Source organism: Helianthus annuus, chromosome 7, assembly GCF_002127325.2.
Source record: "Helianthus annuus cultivar XRQ/B chromosome 7, HanXRQr2.0-SUNRISE, whole genome shotgun sequence".
NCBI classification, from domain to species: domain Eukaryota; kingdom Viridiplantae; phylum Streptophyta; class Magnoliopsida; order Asterales; family Asteraceae; genus Helianthus; species Helianthus annuus.
In genome coordinates this window covers 29,414,253-29,425,918 of record NC_035439.2, presented here as the reverse complement: position 1 = coordinate 29,425,918, position 11,666 = coordinate 29,414,253, and positions in this window count along the sequence as shown.

Sequence of the window (11,666 nt, the reverse complement as noted above, 5' to 3'; positions counted from 1 at the left end):
GCTCGCCCGTACCCGATAGATCTACCCCTTGTTCTGTGGTCCTTAAAAGGATTAATGGTGCCTAAGTTAGCGCCTATTCGCACGTGATCCAAGAATTCATTCCATAGCTTAACCATACCCTAGTTAATATGTATTTCAAAAGAAAAGGAGGACATAAACACATTGGGTTGTCTCGTTGTTCGTACATAGACCAACCCAGTCCCGTTGTAGTAACTAGGACATTCCCGTCACTAGTCATGAAAATCATGCACGTTTTATAGAACCGGTATGTTTAGTATAAACCTTTCGTAAACCATTCAAGTTCGTTGAAAATCATTTGCAACATGGTTTATAAATATGTGTTTTCGTTTATCGAAATTGTTGGTGCAGTTTTCTGTCGACTACATCTTAGTTCGAGTCTTAGGTTAGGGCTGTTTGTAGCATGCACGGAAATTGAGAAATCATGTGTTAGAAAAGGTTTCGCTTGTAGTGACATAGGTAGAGGTTCCGCTTATATGTCATCATATAGTTTCGCTTGAATGTCACTTGGAGGTTTCGCTTGTATAACATGTATACTAAAGCGAAACCCCAACCCTATATAAGGGTACACATAAGCGAAACTATGTAGCAGTTAGAGTAGTGAAGTTGTATAATGGCGAAGCCCTGCCGAATCGTCTCCAGAGCTTGTAACTTGTTCATAAGTGCAATAAAAAGAGACAAATTAGTGAAATCAAGCTAAACAAAGACTGGATCAATGAATTCCGCCTCTGATTCAGTCTGAGCACTCTTCTGATAGACTCGTCAGGTCGTCTAACGATCCTACATGTGGTATTAGAGCTCAGGAGGAAGAGTTCTTACCGTTTAGTTCGTTTTCACTCAAAAATTTTGATTTCTACACCTTCTTTCATCAGTTCAGGGAGTTTTACCGGTCAAAATTGGATCAAAATTTCACAGATTGTGTGTTATTGGACATAGACAAACCCTGGAAAGTTTTGGACCAAAATACGGATTAAAATGGGTTAAACTATCTTCGGACTAGGTTTCGCTTATTCGGACAATTTGTAGTTTCGCTTATATGACCACCTAGGTTCCGCGTTTGTGACACCAAAATCAGGTAGTTTCGCTCCAAATGTCAAGTGGTTCCGCTTGAAAGGTTTCGCTTCAAGTGCCATTTTCAGTGGTTTCGCTTGAAGGGTTTTGCTTATTAGTCTTGTAGTAGCTTCGCTTGAAAGGTTCCGCTTCTAGGGACAGTTTTGATAGTTCCGCTTATTGTTACATCAACTGGTTTCGCTTCAGTGACCAATTCCAGTAGTTTCGCTTTTGTGTCACTTACATCTTGGGATTTTGCTTTTGTGAACAACAAAGATTTGTCAGAATTATTTGAAAAATGGAAATGGTTTTTGATGAACAAGAAAACAATAAGCTTGAAAGTTCTAATAATTGGTATATGAGAACTGTGGATACCAATTATAGAAATGTGAGTACGGACATTTGGGTTAAAAGTTTTGAACATTTCATGTGTCAAAAGGATGAAACGTTGAATGAGATGGAAATACGGTTTAAAATTTTAATGGAAAATTTGAGGAACAAGGGTATTAGAATATCAAATGATGAACAAATATCGAAATTGACAAATGCATTACCTGCTAAATGGGATGAATTCTTGGTTGAGCTAAAAAAGAAAGATTTTTTTCAAGAACTTTATCCAAAACAATTCTTTAATGAGGTTAATGCAGAGTTTTGTAAGGAATGTACGAAAAGGAAGGAATTTTTAAATGAAATGGAAAAGAATTTACAAAAATTGGAATTGGATGTACTTACTGAAATTGATGAAAGAATTCGTGTGTGTCTTGTAACAAAGAGTAGTCTGAAATATGATATTAAAAGGAAATGTTATATTGATGAAAGTATGAATCCTTTTGATTTCGTTAAACTCTTTTGTGCAGGAACATACAAGATGGAAACAAAGGATATTCCAAAGAATGAAGAATCTGTGAAGAATGAAACAATGTGCTCAAAATGTGACAACTTTAAGACTGACAATGACAAACTCTTGAAGGATGCTGAAAGTTTGATATTGGAAGTCAAGGAGTTGAAAGATGAGAAGCAAACTGATGAAAAACAGATTCTTATGGTTCAGGAAATTTGTGAGAAACTGAAAGCTGAAAATGACAAACTGTTAAGTAACTTGAACAGTTTGACATTTGAAAACAAGATGTTGAAAGATAAAATGAAAGTTTTTGAAATAGAGAAACTAAAAGCTGAGAAAGAATTTCAAAGTCAAATAAAAATTCTTGAAGATGGGAGAAATGTTTTTAGTCAAAACAACATTGAAAAGCAAAAAATAATAAATTCCCATCTTCAAAAAATTATTAAACTTGAAAAAGAAGGTGAATGTGCTCAAAAGAAAATCAAAGAGTTAGAAAAAGACTTTGAAAGCAATAAGAAATCCTCAGAAAATGAAGATTTCTGGATAAAGCTTGAGAACAAGAATTTGAAAGCTAATGAAACGAAATTTCAAGAACAGATAAAAGTTTTGGAAAATGAAAAGACTGTTCTTGAAAACATGAAGAATGAGAATGAAAAATCAATCAAGTCTCATCTTGAAAGGATATCTCAGCTTGAAAATGAAGCTGAAAATTCAAGAAACAAGATTGATGAACTTGAGAAGAAATTGATAGGTTTTGTGACTGCATCAGACAATTTGAATTTTCCCTGTCCAAAACCAATCAATTCTGTTCCAATAAGTGACAATGTCACAAACTTTGACAATGTCAAAGTTGAAGATTGTGATGAGAAATCTGATGATGTAAAAGAAAAATTTCAGAAAACTGTTCTACAATCGACTGAAAAGGGAGAATGCTCTAAGCAAAAACCTTTGAAGAAGAAAGTAGAACAGAAACAAAAAGATAAAAATTTGAAAAATGTTCAAAAAGAAAATAAAAGCTCATCAGATCAATCATCCAATCGAAATCAAAAATCAAAAAAAGTAAAAAATGAAAACTCAAAAATTGTTGGCAATAAGTGGTGCAGGTCGGACCACAGTGCTCAAAAGCCAAATCTAGCAAACATGAGGAAGGAATATCACCAAGCCAGACAATGCTATGATCTGAGCATTTGGTGTAAAGGTGGTACATGGTACGATAACAGTGTGTGTTACCGATACGGTTATCAAGGACACATTGCTGTTAACTGCCAAAGTTGGAATTATGAGACGAGAAAATGCTTTAACTGCAACATTAGAGGTCACATTGCCAGAGATTGCCCAAGGAGATCGAATGACAGATTGAGGGCTAAGTCTCAGAAATTGGCAAAGATTCCAGTCAAAGTCAAGCCCCATGAACAGAAGGTTCTAAAACCTAAAGTTCAAGAACAGACAATTCAAGAAAAGAAAGTTAAACTTTCACAGGGGCAGAAAGACAGACTGAGGAAAAAGAGGAAGAAAGCAAGAGAGTATCTCGAGAAGATTTTGTCCTCGGGTTCATCTGGTGGATCAAATAAGAGTTCTGATGAATCAACTCCCTCAAATGCAAAGTCAAGCCAGGCGAATTCATCAGATACAAATCTGGGGACGAAAGAGGGAAAGAAGAAGATGAAAGGTGTCGGCGATGAATCTGGCTCATCTAAGTCAGACAAGCCACACTCAGGCAATGATTCTGGTGCGTCAAAACCAGAGGAGCCATTGGTTGAGGTAAAAAGGGAGAATTCAGGTTTAACAATGGATGATGCAAATTTTCCACCATTGTTGAACAAGAATTCGAAATCACCCAAGGAGCGTCACGCTTGGGTGAATCTGTTCAAATGAAAAACCTGACTTGCCGGAGATCCCAAGTTGGTAATCGTGGATCATGAATCGGCATCATTTTTTATCATGTTTGTATAATGTGTTTAAGAAGTTTTGCAGGACTTGCCGGAACTCCCAGGTTTGTAAGCGAGGAGTAGGAATCGGCACCTTGAAAATTCAACCAACAGATGGTAATTGGTTGAAAAACAGGTTTGAGCTGTATGTTTGTGATTGGTACAAGTGGTTCAGATTTTGAATCAGATCAATCCTACAAGTGGTTAGTCAAGGTCATTAAATTGAACTTGAGTTAACTACATGATTTGATCCCCAAAATTTTAAAAGTGGTAAAATCAACGAAACTTATTTTCAGGAAAAACCATTCTGATTAAAACAAACTTGAGTGTTTTGAAATCATTATGGGAAAAATAGTTTGTTGTGAGGGGGAGTTCTGATTGTTTACGCCAAGTGGATGGCGAATTGAAGCGATTCGATATCATGTTGTCAAACTTTGTACAGTTTGTTTCAAATTTTCCCAGAAAATCAAAATTGAAACATATTTTGATTTTAGGGGGAGTAAAAATTTAAAAAAAAATTAATTAGAAAATTTGAAAATGTCAAAAACATCGAAAAATTAAAAATGAGTTTTGGTGCAAATAAGGGGAAATGATAGAACATCAGCTAGACTGGCACAACACGCTAAAGAAATGTAAAGTAAAAAAGTGATAAACAATCTTCCTGCGGATGTGTCAGTAGGTTTTCGCACACTTAGTAAATTGAAACGAGATATAAACCTAATTCAAACTTGCTTAATTCGTGGGTAACTATTCTTGGATATATGGGTAACCCCCGAAATCTTGTTTGAAAGGTCCCATATTCTGAGATACTAGGTCTTTATACTCAGTGATATCTGGGGTATTATCCCGGGACTTCTGTTGTATGGAAGTACTGACCTAGTCCCCGGATAATGCTTTTCGCAAAATGCTTGAAAAATAGCATCGCCCTCAGCAAGCAGATGAAACAATAAAATTGATAGTCGCTACTGTTTTAATCAAAAGATCCTCTAAAGGGGACCCACCTAAAGTCGAAGCCGTCATCTCTCTGCGTATATGGAAGTATCGACCTGAGCTCTCACGGCTCTCGCACATAACCCCTTTACAGATATCATTTGTGGTATATTCACCTGTAAGACTGAATATTGGGATTTGGATACAGGAGTAGATTCAAGTGGAGTGATACACGGATAAGTTTAAGTTCTTAAAACATTAACATCGTATCTCGGAACAATTGAACTTTGTGTGAAAATTTAAGTGGACCAGTATACTGACAATCTAGGTAAATTGTTTAGAACTTAAAATGAAATCAAGCTTAATGGTGTTGGTGATTTGTTTCAAAAACTGGTATGATCCTCTTACACGAACTCACAAAAATATTGTCTGTAAATATTTCTTTACTGCATTACTTTCTTTCAGAAAATCCAAAAAGATTTTAGTGTGTTTTAGCATAAAGTTTTAGAAAATTCAAAAAGATTTTCGACAACTAATGTTGGAAAGCTGATTTTCAAAATTCCGAGTGCTAAACATAATGACATTGTTGTGAGGGAAGTGTGTCTAAATTGTCAAAATATGGTTTTCAAATTATCAAGTGGTTCATCATGTGTGTGAATTGAGGAAGAGTAGTTGTTGGTGCAGTTAGATAGTTTAAGAGGGAGTTATTGTTGGTCCTTACAAAGTATTAAATTTAGAAATCTTATTTCTGGGTTAAGATTGTGCAGGTATAGCCAGGTTGATCGTGGATCTGAAGATAGAATGCCAGGCCAGACAACGATCCTGAAGATGTTGCTGAAGAACAAAGGAATACCAGCAAATCGAGAGGGGAGTCTGAAGATAGAGAGAAAGAAAAGCCTAGAGACTGATCAAGACTGAAGATGGGAAGTCGCAGCATGGTCGTGACTTGATGAACGACTCCATCAACATCTGAGGGGGAATCTGTTGGTGCACTACATCTGTTGATTTCGTCTTGGATCAAGTCAAACATTGCATTGTATAGATTAGGGCTCAATATACGAGAAAACTAAAGATTGTATGTGTGTATTAGGAAGGTTTCGCTTAAAGGGACATTAGGAAGGTTTCGCTTCATTGTCATTGTAGAGGTTCCGCTTATGTGTCATGTACACATAAGCGAAACCATGAGAACTATATATAGGAGTCCCTATGAGCGAAACCACAAGCATCTCCTTGTATTCCACGCCGAAGTGCTGCCGGTGTGAAGAACGAACTGTAAACGTTGATAAATCAATACAAACAGTAGATTAATTGAAGAATCAGCTATTTCTACCTCCGTTTCTTGTTATTCCGCACCTGAAACGAAGTTGAACGCCTCTGAACGACTCATTTGGGTCGAGACACGATCCTACAAGCTTAAAATGGATTAATAGCTTAACGGTACTAGTGTTTAGTTAGCAGCTGATATGATCCTCTTTCTGCATTTAATTTTTGTTATTTCATTTGTATTTCATATTTGAAAAATCAAAAAAAAATTGACAACTGATGTTGGAAAGCTGATATTCAAAATCTCAAAGGCTAAACATGATGAACATAGGTTTGGTTAAATTGGTTTGAAGTGTTTAATCAGATTTTGGAAAGTTGAATAGGTTTTAACTAAGAAAAATTCTTGAATATTCTTAAATGATTAGTTGATTCATTAAGTTGAATCACAATTGTGTTTGTTTGTGATAGAGTGTTTGAGTTGTGCAGGTTGCTGATCCTGTTGCTACGGAAAGCCAGGAGATACATCAGAACCTGAGAAGAAGTTTAAACTGATAAAGCCAGGAGTTGATTTCAATGGTGATAACAAATTCCAGACGGAGATCTCAGCATAATGATAGGGGGAGTCTGATGAAAGTTAGAGCCAGAGAAAGATCCAGGTACATAATTCCACGAAGAGTTCCTGAAGAAGACCGATTAAGAGTGAAGAGCTGTCATGCTTGAAGACTCTCACTGAAGATTCCGTCAACATTCAAGGGGGAGTCTGTTGGTGCAGTTGTCTGTCGACTACATCTTAGTTCGAGTCTTAGGTTAGGGCTGTTTGTAGCATGCACGGAAATTGAGAAATCATGTGTTAGAAAAGGTTTCGCTTCTAGTGACATAGGCAGAGGTTCCGCTTATATGTCATCATATAGTTCCGCTTGAATCTCACTTGGAGGTTTCGCTTGTATGACATGTATACTAAAGCGAAACCCCAACCCTATATAAGGGTACACATAAGCGAAACTATGTAGCAGTTAGAGTAGTGAAGTTGTATAACGGCGAAGCCCTGCCGAATCGTCTCCAGAGCTTGTAACTTGTTAATAAGTGCAATAAACAGAGACAAATTAGTGAAATCAAGCTAAACAAAGACTGAATCAATGAATTCCGCCTCTAATTCAGTCTGAGCACTCTTCTGATAGACTCGTCAGGTCGTCTAACGATCCTACAGAAATGTTGTTTGCTTTTGCAAAAACTTGTATGTCTTTCCACCCCCGAAAACATTTATAAACATGTAAAACCGTAAAAAGTGGGGGTTATGAATTCATCCTGACATTCCCGTGCAAAGCTAGCTTAGCGTGATTCCGTAGTGTCGTTCCAAGAACGTGTATTTAGCTAGCGTGCAACTATACCATTCCTACAAAGGAATATTTGAAAGTTTTCTAAATAAAACGACGTAGCTAAACTACGTGTCCGAGCTCTACCGAATCGTTAACTAAACAATTCTATAAAGGTGTTATTATTTTGGTTTGAAATAACCAAACTATTGTTAGTTGATCCCGTTTATAATCGGGATAAAACTAAGTCTCGAAATCGACTTAGTTTTCGGGCGTTATAAGATATATACTTGTATTTATCTATGTAATCAAATATATACACACGAAGTCGTGTTAGTCGTCGTAACTAGAAATATGTAGATGGATAGAGGTATGTGTCGCAGTCGGTTTAGACGTTAGTACGAATGATTTTTGTAAGTATATCCGAAGTCTCAACACTCGAAGTAAGTATAAATAATTATATTTCTGTTATATGTTTTCCGGACACTAGACTTTTGAAATATGATTTCCGAATCGTTGACGTTGGAAATAAATATAAAACATTATATTTATTTTATAAAATATTTCCGAATTTTTGGGCATTTGAAATAAATATAAACATTATATTTGTTTGTAAAAACGCTTGGAAATATCAATGTTCGTGGCAAATATAAACATTATGTTTATTTATAAAAGCGTTTGGGATATCGATGTTTGAAATAAATATAGGCATTATATTTATTTTAACTGGGTATCGGTTTCAAAATCTCATAATGTTGTCAAAATAAATATACTTCTATATTTATTTTTATAAGAAAACTTGTACATCGATAAGTGTCGTCTTTATAACAATATAAGTTTCGTAAACCGGGTTTTTAATGAAAATCGGGCAGAGTTTCCTCTGTTTTTGGACATTCCCGACAACTAAGTGTCGACATATTTTTCAAAATTCAATCAACACTTCAATAATATAAACAATCTATATAAAATTTTGTCGAGTATAATAAATATAAACTAGTACCAAATCGAAACGGGTCGAGCTCGGTCGCGTAAACTACTAAAATTCTAAATTCTATATCAATCTAATCTAACTTTCGTGTTGTAAAACTTTACCGGGTCTTGTGAGTTAGTCGGGCGTTGACTGTGACCCGAACCAAATTAAAATTCGAACAGCTTGTTTTTCTTGCAACCTGAAACGTACCCGACATGAAGCTTGACTGACGTTGACCAAGTTTGACCCGTCAACTCGCTGTATTGACTCGGTTGACCCGTTGACTCACTGAGTTGACCATTTGACCGTCGTTGACTACAGTTGATCGAAATCTAACCTTGACCCGAAACCATCCTGTTGTTAGCCAGCATGACCAGAATCCGAGCCCGTGACCAAAACCTGAACCAGAACCTCACCATAACTGCCGCCACCGCGTGTGTCACGGCTCCCCGACCCACCCTGGACGGAGTCGGGGGCCGCGAGGCAGTTCCCGTGGTACCCGTGGTATTTAATTTATGTGACAGCGGAAGTCTTTTATTACAGGATCTTTTCACCGTAAAAAGCTCGTTTAATATATTACACAAAGTTTAAGGGATAAATCCCATAATTTACAATAAGTTGATTTCACACAGAAATCTTTATTTTTCAAAACATCCTTTATTGATTTATTTTACAATGAGCCACTTCTCTGAGCTTGTAGTGCTTTACTGCACTTTTCCTGGATCACACAGATCACCTGAAACATGTTTGAAAAAGGTTTTGTCAGCGGGGAAATACTGAGTGAATCATTCGGTTTTTCTAAAACGACCCGTTAGTTATAAATTACAGTATTAAGGGGAATTACAATTTTTTTATCAACCAATTATCAAGAATGGGTATTTGTCACTCGACCGGATCTGTGACTGTGGTTATACCACTATTGGGTCTTGTCGCCCCAAATAGTGACGGCTCACTCACCTAGAGTAATAAAAATAGTAATGTGCACAATACCCCACATACCAGCTGTAATTTGGTGATTACAAATACTTAATCCCTGTAATTATAACCTTGAAAATAATTTGAGGTATTGTAATACTTACGCACAAACTGTGAGAAAACAATTTAAAAAGGAGAATGACTCACATTGCAGATTAACGAGCAATAGATAATGCCTACTGATTAGCCTTGATTAAACCTAGTTTAACACAATGCACACGCAGGCAGGTTAGTAACTAATACAGCAGTTACGTCAATTCACGAGATTAAACCCTCACAACGATTAATCAGTGCAATACTCGATAATTCAATCGGATTCACAACGAATAATAGAGCATAGTCCGAATTCGAACAGCACTCTAATATTCAAGTCAAAATCACGACGAATAATCAAAGTACAAGCTCAATTGAGCAGCACCCGGATTATTGTTGGATAGTTATAATCGATCGGACGTTGAATCGTAATAGCGATCGAGTTATTACCCTGATTGCGGCAGCGTTTCGTGATCGTGTGTGTGTGTTTATAATATAACAGCCTGATCTCGACGTACACAGTAGCTATTTACGTCGTTTTAACATCTCAGTTTACATGCCAAGGTCGGCTATTTATAGCAGAAATTTCGACAAGCTTACGGACCGTATGCCTAACCCCTTACGGTCCGTAAGGGAACCTGGTCTGCTTACGGTCCGTAAGGCTATCCCTTTACGGTCCATAAAGGGTTCAGCCTACTTCCTAGCCTAGCTGAGTTCGGGTCTTAGCTTTGGTGACTCAAAAATCCAACCAATCAGCATTTAGCAACAGTTTAATTTAGATAATTATCAATTAGGGTTTGCCCCCCTCGAGTTTTAGGGGCCCTGATCCTGATTCCGATTATTCCGGAAATTTCAGGGTTTATGCCAAATTACTTGGGTGTCTTAATTAGGGTTTTCTTATTAGATAATTATTGTCCTAATTACCGGTTTTATTGACAGTTGTTACATCCTCCCCACTTTAAGAAAAATCTCTTCCTCGAGATTTATTGGAAGAGATGAGGATATTTTCGCTTCATTTCTGATTCCAGCTCCCAAGTGTATTCTGGTCCTCTCTTTGAATTCCACTTGACTTTGACCAATACCAGTCTTTTATGCTTGAGGAATTTGACTTTTCGATCTTCAATTTCTAATGGTTTCTCTACGAATTTTAATTTTTCGTTTATCTCTACATCCTGTAGAGGGACTACCAGGGATTCATCTGATAGACATTTCTTGAGATTGGATACATGAAATACCTCATGTACTCCGGCTAATTCTTCTGGTAGTTGTAAACGATAAGCTACTGGTCCTATTCGTTGAATCACAGGGAATGGTCCAACGTATCTTGGACTTAGCTTTCCTTTCTTACCGAATCGTACTACTCCTTTCCAAGGAGAAACTTTTAAAAGTACTTTGTCTCCGACTTGAAATTCTAAAGGTTTGCGACGATTATCTGCATAACTCTTCTGACGATCTCGAGCCGTTTTCAGTCTTTCCTTGATCTGGGTTATCTTGTCAGTAGTTTTTTGTACTATTTCAGGACCTGATAATTGACTTTCTCCGATTTCTGCCCAGCATACTGGAGTTCTGCATTTGCGTCCGTACAGTGCTTCGAATGGTGCAGCTTCGATGCTTGAATGATAACTATTGTTATAGGAGAATTCTATTAATGGCAAATGGCTATCCCAATTACCACCAAAGTCAATTACACATGCTCGGAGCATGCCTTCTAATGTTTGTATTGTCCTTTCACTCTGTCTGTCTGTTTGTGGATGATATGCAGTACTTAGATTTAGTCGAGTTCCCATTGCTTTCTGAAAACTTTTCCAGAAATGAGAAGTAAATCGACTATCTCTATCCGATACGATGGAGAGTGGGACTCCATGCAGGGATACTACTTCGTCCACGTACAGTTGTGCTAACCTTTCCATGCTAAAGGTTTCTTTCATTGGTAAGAAATGAGCTGATTTGGTTAATCGGTCTACAATTACCCAAATTGCATCATTACCTCTTTTGGTTTTGGGTAACTTAGTAACAAAATCCATTGTTATGAGTTCCCATTTCCATACAGGCATTTCTAATTGTTGAAGTAATCCTGAAGGTTTCTGGTGTTCAGCCTTAACTTGTGAACAAGTTAAACACTTGGATATGTATTCGGCTATATCCTTCTTCATTCCTATCCACCAGAAATTATTTCTTAAATCTTGGTACATCTTATTGTTTCCTGGGTGCATGGTATACCTAGATTTATGAGCTTCTTCTAGAATCTTATTTCTTAACTCTCCTTGCTTAGGTACCCAAATTCGTTTCTTATGGAATCTCCAAATTCCATCGTTTCCTTGTTCTAGTTCTTTTAGGTAACCTTT